The 16269-nt window shown below is 44.7% G+C and overlaps 1 protein-coding gene across 2 annotated transcripts in view; it reads right to left on the bottom strand.

Moving 5' to 3' along the window:
• LARGE2 (LARGE xylosyl- and glucuronyltransferase 2) overlaps positions 1-15490 on the bottom strand; it is a 60353-nt gene extending 44863 nt beyond the window's left edge. The window contains exon 1 of one of the 2 annotated variants that reach the window (XM_082269999.1): positions 15349-15490. The gene's annotated coding sequence lies outside the window, so the exon portion shown is untranslated. Of the gene's footprint in view, positions 1-3362; positions 3470-15348 lie in introns of those variants that run through there. The other variant, XM_082270000.1, reaches the window with a different exon arrangement.
• Between the last annotated feature and the right edge of the window lie 779 nt (positions 15491-16269).

Raw genomic sequence — 16269 nt, 5'->3', positions numbered from 1 at the left:
TTTCCATTGCATGGAACCGAACGGTTCGGCTCGCTTTTGTGCTTTTCCACTGCTGGTACCGCATGGTACGGTGTAGGAACGGTTCGGTATGGCAGCGTTTTTCCACTACATGGAACCGAACGGTAATGCTCTCTAAAACAGTACCACCTCGATTGTGGTTCCAAGAGGTACCATACCGGTACCATATCCCACAATCCTTTGCATGCAGCTGACTGTCACTACTAGCCACTGATTGGTCAGAGAATCGTTATCCCACCCACTTACTTTAGTACTACTTTAGTGGAAAAGCAAACCATACCAAACCGTACCGAACCGTTCCAACGCCGTACCATGCGGTACCAGCAGTGGAAAACCAAACAGGGCCAAGCAGGGCCAAGCAGAGCCGAGCCGGTGCTTGCAGTGGAAAAGTGCCATAATTGACCACAAATGTAAGCAGCATCCTTCCAAGTGGCTATACCACCAACGTACCATGAGCAGTCAATATAGTATTTGCAGGGTTTCCCGAGACGGACAAGTAATTTCAAGGGTTTCTTCATTGGAATAAGATTGAGAAAGACTGCTGTAATGGATGGGGGCGGAAGTACTTGGGTGACTTTACTATCGGTGATTTCACTACTATTCCGAAGAGTAGGCAGGAGGTGGGGTGGAGAATCTATAGAACAGCATACAAAAAGTGTCAACTTCCTATGCAGAGTAGAGTTGATCACAAAAGTACATTACAAATCCATTGTTAGGTAAAATGGTGCCTGTATAGCTTCTAGTCCCTATAGCTTTGCCTGGAATGCATTTACCACTTTGCCTGCAATTGCCCTTTTTTACTGCCATGGCCTGGCATGTGAACTCTACCCCCAGGGGGCCATGCAAGGCAGTTTTTACAGGTACCAATAAAATGTCATTAAAGTCCCCCCAATACAAATTTCTGACAGCAGTTGCCATATCACTTTCACACTGACCACAGGGTTCCCAGTGGCAAGCCCTGTTACCAGTAAGAAGGTCGTGCAATGTTGTCCATGTTGAGTTTTGCCATTACAGTGATGTTAATCAAAGAGAAAGGGTTAAAGTAACGCAAACCGTTGTGTGGTGTAGAAAATACCAGTGTGAAGGAGAAACAAAAAAAAAGAAAAAAAAAAAAAAAAGGTTCTATGGAGAGAAAAATGCAGAGGGCGGTCCATACCGGGATAAGCCTGGTCGGTGTCAATGAATGTTTGACCATTTGAAGACATAAAAAAGCCAATTATCCTAATATTATAGGCTTACCAGGGTAAAAAATTAAATAGAAATAAATAATCTGTATACATAATTTTGGAGTAACACCGGCAGGCTAACCGGTAGCTTTCTCCCTCTTTCAATCGTAGATGTGACGGGTTCTTCCGTTTTTATATCTCCCCCCCCCCCTTTTTTTTTTTCTTTCCTTCTCCCTCTCCCCGCTTTCTTCTCTCCTCCTTGACCACTCCTCCTGTTACTGTCTCCTCGCCACACTCCCACCCCTTTTCTTCTACCCTCTTATCTCTCCCCCCGTCCCCTAAAATATTGTGGACGACCTAGTAGTCCACATGCACCTACCAATTATCCGCACCTACCAATTATCCCACCCTTCTGCTTGATCCCCGTGTTCCCTCTATCTCCGAGTAAGGTCCTCTCACAGCCCCCTCGGGCGCACGTTCGGGGACCGCGGACACAGTGTGTTCCCCTTGGGGGTGTCTTCCCCCCCGTTCGTGTACCCAGGTGCCTCCTAAGTTTGGACCGCATCTCCCTCTAATATGGCCAAGGGATCCCACAGTGCCTTTCGCCTTCAGGGCGCGCTTTCCCTATTAGTCCGAACCCTTCTTGTTACTCAAACGCTCTCCCTATTGCTCAAATTGCCTTGACTTTCTGGACTAGCTCATGTGCCTATTCTCCTTTAGTGCCGGTTCACACTGATGCGGCGATCGCATGTAATGTCGGAGCGCACTGCTCCTTCATTACATGCGATCGGCTGTGCGGTGCGAGTTTAGCCATACACTTTGTATGGCTAAATTCGCACCGCAGCCGCAGCAAAGACGCACAGGACCCTTTTTTGCAGCCGCATCAGGATCGGATCGCACAGCGGTTCACACTTGTGCGATCCGATCCTGTGCGAACTGCAAGATCGCACTGCTATATGCGATCAAACTGGGGGTGTCGTTAAAATTACATTGACACCCCCAGCGTATCGCATATGGCAGTGTGAACTGCCGGGGGTGCGTTTGCGATGCGGGAACAGGCTGCGAATTCGCAGTTTCCCCGCATCGCATAAGTGTGAACCGAGCCTCATATGTTTCAATAGGTTCTTTATTATTAATTATGTGCCGCTTGTCATGTTTTATTGCTACAACTACTGAGGTTTGTTTAAACTGCATTTTGGTTTTCTCTAAATTCTGTATATGCATTCAATGTAACCTTACCCGTATGCCTATAAAAAATTTTCAATAAAATGTTTCATAAAAAAAAAAAAAAAAAAATTTGGAGTAACACTTAAGTAAAGTATTTTCTACACTACAAGAATTATATTTAGCAGCACGTGTGTAGAGTCTCATTAGCCACGTGGTACTCTCAGGTGCAGAACCATATTTATTAAAGCTGAACTCTGGGCACAAAAAACGAATTTGAAATATGGCAAAAAAGCATATAAATCCGCTCTGTGTGCAACAAATGCCTTCGCAAACCCAAAAATAAGTAGCAGTGACATTACTGTGCTGCACTGTGCATAAACTACAGAGGCGGGGGGGGGGGGGGGATTACAAGACCAGTCACCCAGCATTTTAGCAGCATTTATTTTTACTTCAGATCTCAGTTAACCCCTAAAAAGTCAAATCTGCAGGTATTTTTAATAGGAGGTGGTTAGTTTTTATTGGCAGGACATCTGTGTCCCGGGTGCAGATTTGCCCTCACTTCCCATATGGTGAGACCTTTCTTGCCCTTGACAGCGAGTGAAGGGAAGCTTCCCTTGAAGATAGCAGTAAGAACCTGACACGGCTTCCAATCCTTCCTCACCAAACAAAAGTTTTAGCTAGACTTTTTAGGTCATTGGATCAGTAAATAACTGCAGCTGTTCTCATTGAGAAAAAAAAAAAAATCTTAAAACCATAACCTGTTGGGGATACAGTACATAAGTTCTGGAGTCGACAAGCAAAGCTTTAAGATGTTAAACAATTTAACATTAAAAGATAATGAAAGCTAAGAGATCTCAATGTGGAGTCCAAAAACCTTAAGGATGCCAACGTGCAGATGAACCCACTCAAAGTCCATTAAAAGCCGAAATAGTCTTGTCAAAAGAGGACCAGTGCACGAGGACAACAGCAAATCGGAGGTGCAATCGTCAAGCAAAGCACTATTTTCCGTACCTGCATTCCTAATCAGTCCTGGGGTATTGTAGTACAGGAGATGGCGGCTTTGTCTGTACACCCCTTCTGTGCAGAATGTGAAGAGGAGGAGGTGGAAACCACAGATGGTAAGAAGCTGAATACAGGGAGGGGACAGCAGAGGTGTGAGTAGGTGTGGAGAGGCGAGTGAGAAAACGTGTCAAAAGTTAAAGAAAGGTAATTAACTTCAAGTTCAAGGTCAAAACTTTCCTAATCATGAACAAAAGGAACGTTTTTAAAGAGCCCCGTCAACAGAGAGAGCGAGCTTCATAGATGAAGGCCAACGATACACTAGAACCCAATGACCTGTGGTCCACATTGATCAGTTCTGACTTCATTCTCAAAAACAGTAAATGATTAAACGCAAGCAACAGCTTTCTCCATCTCAAGGGGCAGAGCAAGAAGATAAATGCATTAACCATTTGATTTTTGCAGCTCTGTCTGCAGTACACCAAGCTCCAACTGGTTACTGCGACTCCTCCACTTCATTCTTTTCTAATGGATTTGCAGTACACCAAGCACCGACTGGTTACTGCGACTCCTCCACTTCATTCTTTTCTAATGGATTTGCAGTACACCAAGCACAGACTGGTTACTGCGACTCCTCCACTTCATTCTTTTCTAATGGATTTGCAGTACACCAAGCACCGACTGGTTACTGCGACTCCTCCACTTCATTCTTTTCTAATGGATTTGCAGTACACCAAGCACCGACTGGTTACTGCGACTCCTCCACTTCATTCTTTTCCAATGGATCCCCTTATAACCCCGTATGGAATGAGCCCCCCCTTACTCATATTCATGCAGTAAATAAACACACCTGACCATCGGTGCACCACAAACGTGCGGTGTTGTGGCGCACTGGGGACAAAAAGTGTTCGGTATTGATACACCAAACAATGCACAATATAGTGTAAGGCCAAGGTGGAAATGGGCCTTTGAATACTTTATGCATCGGCAGTGAACAATGGACTCTCACAATGGGTATCCCCGTACATAGAGTAGGTCTGGTATTACAGGGTCGGGGTGTAGGCATCACAGCATGATAGAGGGTGTAGAAATGACAGCACCTGCACAATGCTTCACCATGTATGGGCAGGCAGATTGTATCCAACTTGATTGATTAATCAACTTGGGTACAACCAGCCTGTTGGATTTTTAATGCAATTATTGCCTGTGACACACTGCGTTCTCCTGGCCGGGATTGCTCCCCGCATTCCCCCCCCCCCTTCCCACTAGAACTCAATAGCTCCCCAGGAGGTATCCCCCCCCACCCCCCTCCCGCTAGGAGAACTCAATAGCTCCTCAGGAGGTATATTTGCCCCCCACCAATCAACACAGTCTGGAAATACAATCGCACCATGTATAGCCAAGCTTGAGTCAATAGGTAAGGAAGATGGACAGGGCTGGGAGCAGAAGCTGATACAATCTCATCAGTGGGAGAACAATAGTTGTAGGGGCAAGTTTTAGACCTTCCCAATTGACTTCTTTCCCTTAATCATGAACACACGAGGATATTTTCAGACAAATGATTGTCCGTTTTATTTTTATTTTTTGCATGCTCATAATCGAAAGTAAAGAGGGTTCTCAACTTATGAAAATTTATGTACGGTAGAATACATTTTCGGAAGTGATATAATGTATTCTATTATTTAGTTTCCGAGCATGCGTAATCTTGTGCTTCCAATTTTTTACGGATGAATACTGTATAGTTTAAATGGAAATCATACGTAGGTATCGTACAAGAAAAATGTGTGTTTGTCCCTTCAGATAATTTCGGATGAAATGCCGTAATAGTCTCTCAAAAGCTGTATACTAAATGATCAGAATATCGCAGGATTGGTTGGAAAGCGGTATTTTTCATACAATTTTCTGATCGTGGGTACTAGGCTTTACAGCTGGAGAGCCTGGCTGACCTCAAATCACTATCCAATCTGCCTGAAAATGCCAGGAACAGGCGATTGTTATCCCCACACCTTTTCTCCCCAAAATACAAGTCAAATAATTTTCAGATCTCATTGATGGTCAGGAGGAAGAATGCGGACAGCTTGGAAACCCCGGAGGTTTGGGTGGGATGGAGAAGGGTGTCTGGTGTTGGCTCACCTTTACATTTTTTCTCTAAAAGGTGAACTAACCCTTTAGAGATTATTGAGGTCATACCGCTGGCTCTGTCAAGTGGCTTTGTACCCAGAATTATGCAGCACCATGAAATCTGAGGTCAATCATCCACAGCTTTGGGAATCCCCAAAGTCGTCTGGAGGAACCCTTGTTGAGAATAGCTGCTGGATCAACACAATTATCAACAATATGCAGCATTTCAATTGCTATATAGTTGTTGTGTTTCAAGCCATTTCAATTTTATATCAGTCAGAGGCAGGCTCTTGTGTAACACCTCTGTCATAAATGATGACGATCTGACAGATCCTAACCTGTTTAAGGCCAGGGTGGCCAGAAATAGCCTGAACCTTCCCCAATTTAACAGCTCATTGAGATAGTCATGTGGAGGATGGAACCCGTTCAGTGCTGCCCTAGGGAACAAGAATGACAGCTTTCCAGCATTGTAAATCCTCATTAAAAGCTCATGAAGTATATAAAAATTGCTGGGAAATCTGTAATTGGCAGAAGGTGTGAGCGGCTTCTGGAGCAGGATGAGGAGAGGAATGGTGTGTCCTCAATCCTAGGGACCTCTGTCCACCCACGGCACCTAATGCTGGCCATACACTGAGCCAATTTCTGCTGGTAGCCATTAGTGATCGACCGATATTGGTTTTTCGTTGCAGATACCGATATTTTGGCCAATGCATATCAGTATCGGCCGATATTTTTGTACATTTAAAAATTGATTTATTTATTTTTTGACAGGTCTTTTGTGGAGGGATCTGGGGGTCTAAAAGACCGAAACCCCTCCTCTGCACTTAAAAGCATTCAAAACCCCAAGGCTGTTTTGAATGCCGTCTTTTTTAAATCTGGCGCCAGACAGTACCCGGAAGTGATGTCACCCATGACATCACTTCCAGGTTTTTGCATGGAGACCTAGTCAGAGCCAAATGCGGCTTTGATTGGGTCTTTGGCGGCCATGCAGGCTGGTTGCCCGGGTCCCCTGTCCCACAAGTGGAAGGCGGCGGCGGGGATGGGGGGGGGGGTTGGCGTCTCCTCCCGCTCCTTGTAATGACAGCACAGCGGCTTCTCAGCCGCGTTGGTTGTCATCACAAGACAGCCGACCGTCAGCTATGGACGCCGGTTCCGGGGTGATGCCTCTAGCTGCAGGCATCACTCTGGTACAAACACTTTCCCGAAATATCGGCAACCTCCGGGGCCGATTCCGATATATCGGAAAAAGTGCATATCGGCCCTCGATATATCGGCTTTGCCGATAATCGGTCGATCCCTAGTAGCTAACACACTTCGAAAAGGCACTGTTTATACCTGAGCGGCTTGATTTACGGGTGAAATCACGACAAAATGCGCAACAGGTTTGCAATGCCATTTTATCTTAATGGAACCCCAAACGCAGGTGATTTTCCTGCGATTGTCAAGCGACAAATCAGTTTAATCGCAGTAAAAATTGCAACGCCAAACACTCCTGGCTCTGTGCCATGATTTGGAACATGAGCTTCTTTGGAGCGTTTTTGGAGTGGAGTGGAGTGGAGAGAGGTCCATTCAAATGAATGGTGCTGCTTCAAAACGCGGCACTGAAAAATAAAGACACATTCAAAAAACACGCTGCAGCAGCGGTTGCTGCGCTATGCTCAGGTGGAAATGAGCCTAAATGATCGATTTATTTTCCAAATCAAGCCCTTTAATAGGAATAATCAACCTACAGTCAACAACCAATTAGATCAATACGCCACATATGTAGAAGTGGATTTTAAATGATAGTTACGCTAAGATGTCTGTTTCCACCATGCTGTCTCAAAATCTGATCAACGTACATTCGTATTTATGAACAAATCCCAGTGCTACCTATTGATGCAAAACAAAAAAAATCGATAATTTTCCAGATAAAAATCAAGTCCAAAGTGACTGATAGGGAAGTGAAGGCCATTTGATTGCTTGCCGATTTGATCAGTTTAACTGAATTACACATCGATCAGACAATAAAATCAAAGTGTGGTCACTATAGGTGTCTGCACATATCAGGGCATCATTTGGCAGCCCAGGAAATGAACCAGAATCTAGGATGTTGAAAAAAAAAAAAGAAAAAAAACATGCTTGAAAATGTAATTTGTGTGCAGGCAAACTGTATTGGCTAACCAAGTGGCATCTGGCTAGTGGACAATATACTCTGATATCCTGCAATATTGTAAGTTAAATTAAAGCAGACCTTCACCTAAAGTGGTTCTAAAAGGCATTTTTTTTTATTTTAAATTAAAAATATATACTTACAGGCTTTGTGTAATATTGCACAGCAGCCCCATACCTTTTCTTTGATGGTCCCCCGCCGGCCCACTCCCCTTCATCTTACGAGTGCCCCATAGTAAGCAGTACGATACGAGGGCACCCATGCAGACTGGCTCAGAGCCAGACTGTGTGCATCCACAGACGCACACAGTAAGACCCTGCCCTGCCCCCACTCCCTCCCCTTACAGGATTAAATTAACAGCAGCAGGAGCCCATGGCTCGTGACACCTATAAGAGAAGGAGGAAGGGAGAGAAGAGCTACAGCCGGGCACATTGCTCTATAGAGGATTCAGGAAAGTGTGTGGAGGCACAAATAGTTAGTGGGGTGTATCCTAATGCTGGGATTTAAAAAAAAAAACAACGTATTTCTCTATCCACACAATTGAGATGGATTAACGAATTTGCCACTGCACCTTTGTATTCTGACAGTGGGGATTCCTCAGGTATAAAAATACACTGATCAGCGCTGCAGCCAACTGGCTGCAACGCTGATCAAACTGAAAATTTCCAGTAGTCCTGTTTGTGAGAAGTCGATCATTGGATGCACTTCTCATGCACGGGAATGGTCATGGACTGAAATTCAGCCAATCCCTGCTGGGCCGTCCAATATTTTGATCCAACTATGACCAGCTTTAGCTGCCTCTTCTCTACCGTTAGGTTTTTTTTTTATGGGAGCGGGTACCTTTTTCTGACAGTGGGGAGCAAGCTGTAAAACAGCAGGATGCCATAGCCGGCTTGCACAGCTAAGGTGGCAGCACAGGGGATCCTAAGACCAGTGAAAAACTGGCTCCAGTACTGGTGAGAGGGTTTCTAAATTAAAAAAAAAAAAAAAAAAAAAAAAAGGGAAAAAAACTGGCATTCCTCTAGTTCCGGCCTCAAAGATGACTTTGGGCCATCCGCTTGCTGACATGAACCTGAAAAATAATAAATAGTCCCAATTTTTTTTTTTTTTTTGTTTACTTACCTTGTTTTTGAAGAAAATATACTTACCTTCCTTCTACTTCCTCCCTCTGTGGCCGCGGCCCGCGCCGACACTTCCTGCTTGCGATGACTCCTGGGAGCTGAATGTCATCGCTCCTAGGAGTCAATGCGCCTGCACCGGCCCCGCTCGTCAGTTCCGGTGCAGGCGTGTCATTCCCTGCTAAACAGCTTCTGGGCATGCCCAGAAGCTGTGCAGGGATGACGCGCCTACCCCGGAAGTGACGAGCAGGGCCGATGCAGGGCATTCTGGGACGAGGAAGACACGGAAAAGGACACCGAAGAGGACGCCCTGGCTTCAGCTGCCCACACCTGAGATGGCAACGCTGGACATGAAATTTTCAAGGTAAGTATTTCTTCTAAAAAAAAAGGTAAGTGCGACCTGGGACAGTTCAGAGCCTATCCTTTGAGGAATGTACTAACCCTGACTGTCCCGGGGGTATTTTTTTCTAAAAAAGAAAACTTTTCCGAGGCCGGAACTCCGCTTTAAATAAAAAGTCCAGATTGAAAGAAATCATCAATTCTTCTGACCCCTGCTCTACAATTGCCTGGAGAAGGTAAAGTTATAAGGCCTCTAAGCTAAAATAGGAGTTCATAAAATAGATTTAGCAATCCGGCCAACGGATGAGTGGCACCTTCAAAGGAATATGCCCCAAAAAACACAAACATGGTGAACCAAGCAAATAATTTCTTAGCAGTTCTGTCCATCAGCATTCTCCTTTCAACTATTGCTGGAAAAATCCTCTGCTAAATAGAAGCCCAGGAACAGTACAAAAACATATCAGCAACAAAATGCAATCCACCTTTCATGACAAACATGCAAGCAGCTCCCGTCTACTACAAGAAACTTCCAGACTGAACTCCCATCAGGAGACCCGAATAGAAACTGCCAGAAAGATACAAAGTGTGTGAAGTCCAAGACTCAAGGTCAGCGATAGCGGGTCACATTGTGACATCCCAGATTCTGCATGCCTGCATACTACCGCCAGTATAATATATCCATGCATTATGTACATACACCCACACCCCTACATAATAAACTTACACACAGCAATTGTCTGGGGGAGCCACGTTCAAGAATCAGCCTTTGTTTCATTTTCTTGGCACCGGCGGCTGAAAACACTTACATAGGAAGTGACAGACTAGCGACAGAACGGATACAGTCGCACTTTTTTATTTTTATATATAAAACTTCAGCGTCATTTGTACACACAAGTTATGCATTGCAGCTTCATGAGCACGGTGCACAGGGTACAATTTAAAATGCTTGTGGTGTTAAATGCCGGCTATATCAAAATAAACTGCTGGGATGAAACCTACCTACTGTGTACTTCTATGTCTGCACCTGACTGCACCACACTTCCAATATTAGTGATGAGACATATTAAATAAAAGCAAACCTGTAAAATTATAAGCTGGTGTCACAAAAAATTACCTATTTCCAAAGCAGCCGCACTCCCACATAGCGGAGCATGAGAAGAAGAAGTTCGTAGAGCAGAGACATGTGACAAGAGGCTGGAGATGGGGGGCAGGAGCACCCCAGGAAGCCTGCTACATCTAACTGCATAGTAATGAATAAAAAAAGAAAAAAAAATTTGCTGCGTTAGGCTACATGTACACTAGCCCAGCCTTTTACAACCAGGGTGCTGAGGCACTCTGGTGTGCTGTGGCACCCTGGTGTGCCTTCCTGGGTTCTTCAGGGGTGCCTTGGCAAGGTATGACGGCGCCTGCACCAGCCCCGACGTCAGTTCCGGTGCAGGCGCCGTCATACCTTGCCAAGGCACCCCTGAAGAACCCAGGAAGGCACACCAGGGTGCCACAGCACACCAGAGTGCCTCAGCACCCTGGATGTAAAAGGCTGGGCTAGTGTACATGTAGCCTAACGCATCAAATGTTTCTTTTTTTATTCATTACTATGCAGTTAGATGTAGCAGGCATTGATTCCTGGAAGTGATGACGTTCAGCTCCCAGGAATCATTGCAAGCCAGGAAGTGACAACTCGCCGTGGCCGCCGAGGGGAGGAAGAGGAAGTAAGGTGAGTATATTTTCTTCTAAAACAAGGTAAGTTATAAAAAAAAAAAAGAAAGAAAAATTGCGAGTATCCATTTGTTTTACAGGTGACCCGGGGCAAGAAGATGGACCAAAGTAAAATTTTAGGGTGGAACTCCGCTTTAATGGACCTTGCTTTGTCTATGTATCTTTTTTTAATATTTACAAACACTTTTTTTTCCTCTCTGCAAGGAAAGAGAAAGATACATTGTTTCCTCTCCACTCACAAAAAGAGAGAGAGAGAGAAAAAAAAATATAAATAAATAAATATAGGGACAGGCTTCACAGTGGCTGATCACTAAAGTAGCCAATCAAAGGCTACCACAGCGATCATATGACCTGGAATCGGGAGATCCGGGTCCTGATCATTCTTATGGGGCCCGGGGCTCTCGGCAGGACCCTGCCCCCTATGCTGGGAGTGCTCTGTGTGGCATGCTCCCAGCACAACAGGAGATACGTATATATGCGGCCCCACGGAACAAAGCCCAGTGCAGTGGGGCTGCATATACGTGTTACATTGGCAGGAAGGGGTTAAACAATGTGGGATAATGCACTAGGCTGGTGTGCCCTCTCTGGTTTGTTCTTTATAGTGTCTTCAGGATGTCCCCAGTCTGAGGGCAGCAAGGCTTGAGGCTATATCTCCGTATTGTGGAGTCATTCAATACCTTACCGGAATAACACTTGTGTAGGAGATTGTCTTTAAAGGGATGCAGGCCCTGGCACTTTCCTCATTAGAGCCCTTCAATTGCAGCAGCTTATTGATAATTCTGAAATCCCTCCTGTTCACTCTTCACATGGACACAATCCGCTATTTCTTCCGATTAACAAAAAGTAGGAATCTGCATTAAAGTTCGTGCAATTTACATACAACTCTCACAGGAGACAGTTTTTTCTCAACCAAAGTGGAGTTACTCTTTAAGCAAATAAGGAAACCTTCACCTGCTAGTAAGATTAGATCTGTCGAAGAAGAAAGCTGCTTGCTGAAATTATCACCCCCAACAATATCACATGCGTCCCTGTTTAGGACAATGAAGAGGTCCTAGGCAGATAATCCCAGTGTAATGATGATCAGGACTGTTACGGCTGCCCACAGACAATGGATTGTAACTCAATGCAGCCAAAACTTTCCAGATTGCAAAACTGCCCCCGAATATCTATGAGCCCCATAGAAAAACAGATGGGCCTACCTGACAGTTGTAGTGGTTCCTGAAGAGTGTAAGCTGTTCCATCTTATTTATTGGAAGAAAACATTCTCTAATATAAGGAACAATCCCGAGTCGACGGTTCCCCAGTGTGAAGCAGAACACCTTTTTTTTTTTTTGCTTAGTGCACCCGATATCATTTTCGCATTGAGCTCTGTTAGCATTATTTGGGCAATGTAGGTGTTAATTCTGCCCCCGCACGACGCAATTTCCCAGGCTCACAGTGTGTTGTAATGATGCACAATGAGACTACAAAACGTTCAAATTGGACAAATATGCATGCCAAAAAAAAAATCTTTGCTGAGACAATGGAACAATGCTTGTAGATTTGTCACAAAATATAATCCGGGGCGTTCAGAGACTGATTCCATCCACGAGGTCTCCTTCATAAATATGCCAACAACTAGGGACCTGCCTGATTACACACCCACTGATTAGATAGTTCAGGCAGGTCCCTGTAGAATATAGTTGTGGCAAATATGAAGGTGATTTAAAGCCCCGTACACACGTACCGATGGTCGGCATACAAATGTTCCTCTTTTCTCCCCGGGATGTCGGTGTCTGCTGAAAAGTGCAAAGACAGCACAAGGACAGCACAAGAATTTTGTCCGCCGACTGCAGAAGTGATGTCATGTAATGGTTAACTTTCCCTGTGTTTTCTATTTTCTGAGCATGCCCAGTCTTGCAAATCTGCGGTCTGTCGGCCGAATTGTGTACTGACAGGCGAACAATCGTCCGTTCTGGTGTCGGCATACAAAAATTTTCATGTTTGCAAGAAAGACTTTTGTCCGCGGATTGTGCGCAGACATCTGTCGGAGGCACCATACTAACACGCGTACAATCGGCAGATCCTTCGTCCACCGACGTTTGTATGCCGACGATCGGTACGTGTGTACGGGCCTTTAGAAGGATCATATGTTTAGATAGTAACATGTATGCTGAGCGTGAAGCTGAAATACGGGTTCAAAATTGTGTTCAGCTGAACTCGCATGATTTTAAACCCGCATTTAGTGTGAACATGGGTTTACCTGCATAAAAAGATCTTTCACAGGTAAAAGTCACCCGGAGAAAAAAAAAAAATGATTTGTATGCCTTAAGTTTTTGCATTTTGTTTTTACCAATCTTTTGCATATCTATCTTTCAATTTTAGCCCCCATTCACACCGGTACGACTTGACAGTTCCAAATCGCATGTCGCACCACATTGCCGGCAATAGAGCCATTCATATCGCCGCAACTTATGTTGCAGCAATTATGAAAAATGTTCCTGCATGACTTTTGACCGATTTAATTGAGACTTGCATAGACTTCTGTTGAACGAAGTCGCAAGCCGCAATGAAAATCGGCAGTGCAAGTCGCACTGATGTTTGGCTTTGAAATCATGTGAGCTGTGCATGGCAACCATTTAGCTTCTATCTTCGGGTTGACAAAATAACTAAGTGCTTGCTCACATCAATGCAACTCAGAATGGAGCGATTTTGGGAAAAGGTTTCTATACTACTTTGGTGTGATTTCAGAACGATTTTGGCCCCATACATTGCATGTGATTCTGATGACATTTTTGAAAGCAATTTAAAAAAAAAAAAAAAAACTAAAAAAAAAAAAACTTACCGTAAAATCCTTTTCTCTGAAGTTTGACAGACGCAGCTCTGCCTAATCATAGACTATAGGGGTATGCTCCTCCCACTAGTGGGAGGAGCATAACCCTATAGTCTATGATTAAGCAGCTCTGCGTCTGTCGATGAACGAGAAAGATATGTTGGGGTTTTTCTTTTTAAGGGTTAGAAATCATACTTACCTAGGTGGATGCAGCATCGGTCTGATGCTGCAGCTGTCCCCACACTGAGAACCGAGTAATCAAAACACCGCTGATCGCTCTGTTTAGTGCTCCATGAGCATAGAGCTGGTGACAGTCAGTCACCTCTCTCTGCTCAGCGTGCTGTCAGCTAAGAACGGGTCACAGGAGTGCAGAACATCCACAAGAAAACTACCTGCAAACAAGCTTAGTCTGTACTTCTTTCTTTTTAACCCTCAACTCTCTTCCCAGGCAAATCCTTTGTACCTCAAAAGTAGTAGTATAAGCACAAAAGTAAAATCGTGCCAAAATTGCAAACAACTTCCGCTACATAACTGCACCTGAAATCACATTGCTCTAGTGTGACCCGGGCCTAAAAATGAGCTCCCGATTCTGCTTGCTCCAGTTTTCATAAATTCCCCCTCATCGGATCTTCTGTACCTTTATACCCATCTGTAGTGAAAAAAACAGCTAACGGCATAGGCCACTCAACTTTATTTGTTACAGTCAATCCCACCTATAAGCAGCTCAAAGTGTGTGTGTGTGTATATATATATATATATATATATATATATAGCCAAAACTTTATTCTAAGGCCCCTTTCACACGATCCGTTTTTCAGGCAGACCGGATTGGGCCACCCATTCTCCTCTATGGGGGAAGCGAATGTCAGCGGACACCCGCCTGGCATCAGTTCCAACAAGATCTGCTGAGAAAACAGACGGATGGCGCACATAGCGTGTCGGATCGGATAAAAAACAGATAGGCTGTCCGTTTTCATCCGATCTTCCCATGGAGGATAGAGGGGAGCAGGGCTCTGACCCGTCTCTGCACAGTGAGCAGAGACGGACCGGTCATCCATCTGCTCAGTGCGGATCAACGGAGTCCATCCAAACGGATTCGCCCCATGTGAAAGGGGCCTAAGAGATTCCACTTCACTTCCTGTCCCCGAGACACAACAGGAAATGAGGCAAAACTCTTTCTAGACAGTTGTCACCGGAACAGATGTCCATATTGGAAGAGCCCACCTCCCTTTTAGGAATACTCATCACATTTTCTCTCGGTGACAGAGATCACCAGAACAGAGGGTGGTGAATATCTTCACTAGAGGCAGCTTTACAAAATAAATAAAAAAGTAACGGAGATTTAACAGTTCTATTTCTTGCATACTATTTAAAACTTCTACAAGGACAACACTTTCCTGGCACGCAATAGTCCCTCAATAGCCAGAGAGGCACACAGCACCCATGGCCAAATCTAAAACCGGATACAGGAATACAAATACTAAAAAGGGACAGGGCACAGAAAAAAAAAAAAAAACGTTCCCAATGTAATAAAGCTGGGTTTACTTTATGGCTGGAAGCAATCATGACATCTCTGAACCCAGAACAGCCCCCTAAATGATGCTTTGCATTCCTGGCATGCAAGCCAGGCACAATCATCTGCTATACAAATCTTAACCCTATACTGCACTAAGAGCAGACAGATGTGAGCAGATGCTGCTGGTCCACAAAGTCCAAGTGTCAGTCGTGGTGAGTGCTCACCTTATGAGTTGTAGCCAGGGTGCAGAACCGTCCTTCTTGGGAAAAGTTGTCTCAGCCCAGTGTATCACAGTCAGGAAAACTTTTACTTTTGTCTTGCAGCAGAAGGGGGGCAGTAATTGTATCCTCCTGCTTGTTCTCAGCTTCAAAGAATACAGAGAAAAAAAAAAAAACCCTGCCCCTCCTACACCTGCAGATACAACCCCCCTCCCCCCCAGCCAACAGCCACCTCCCAACTCTGCAAGGAATGGCATCCACTCAGCTTTATCAGTCTACAGTAGGCTGGGACGAAGTCTGAGAAACAAGTCTGCCAGAGGTCACCTCTGCCATGCTGTATAAAGAATCAGAACTTTCCAATAATGGAGGATCAAAAACAACACACATTTCCATTGAGAGTAGAATGTAGGGATGGGGGTTGTTTGCAAACGGCCTTTTCCATCTGCTGAAACATGTACATTTTAATGCAAAAGCCTGTTTGACCTTCTTTGACTGCAATGCAAACGCATCTCAATAGGACCAGCTGCAACCAAAGGAATGCAAGACCAGGCAAAGAGGGTCAAGCACAGAAGTAAGCTGGCTATAGCTGGATTGAAATTCGTCTGGTTCACCAGGGACCAGCTGTGTGGCCATTCCCGCTTAACAAAAATCAATCTAATGATGGACTTCCATTGAATGGCTTGTTGGAAAATGTTTCTCGATCAGTCGCTGCAGCCACCAATCAGTGTATTCTGACAGAGTCCACGCTGTCAGAATACAATGTCTCAGTGGGAAGGGTTCCTCCATTCACCTCAATTATGTGGAGGAAGGAATCCATTTGTTAAAACCATGGGTCTCCAAACTTTATAAACAAAAAGAGCCTTCAGACTTTAGGGGGGCCAGACTGTGGTTTTTGGGAATAAAAGTTGGAGGAACAGCGCCCCATCG

Source organism: Pelophylax lessonae (genome assembly GCF_965119305.1).
Source record: "Pelophylax lessonae genome assembly, chromosome: 10".
Taxonomy (NCBI): Eukaryota; Metazoa; Chordata; class Amphibia; order Anura; family Ranidae; genus Pelophylax; species Pelophylax lessonae.
This window is presented reverse-complemented; position numbering and strand designations above follow the sequence as displayed.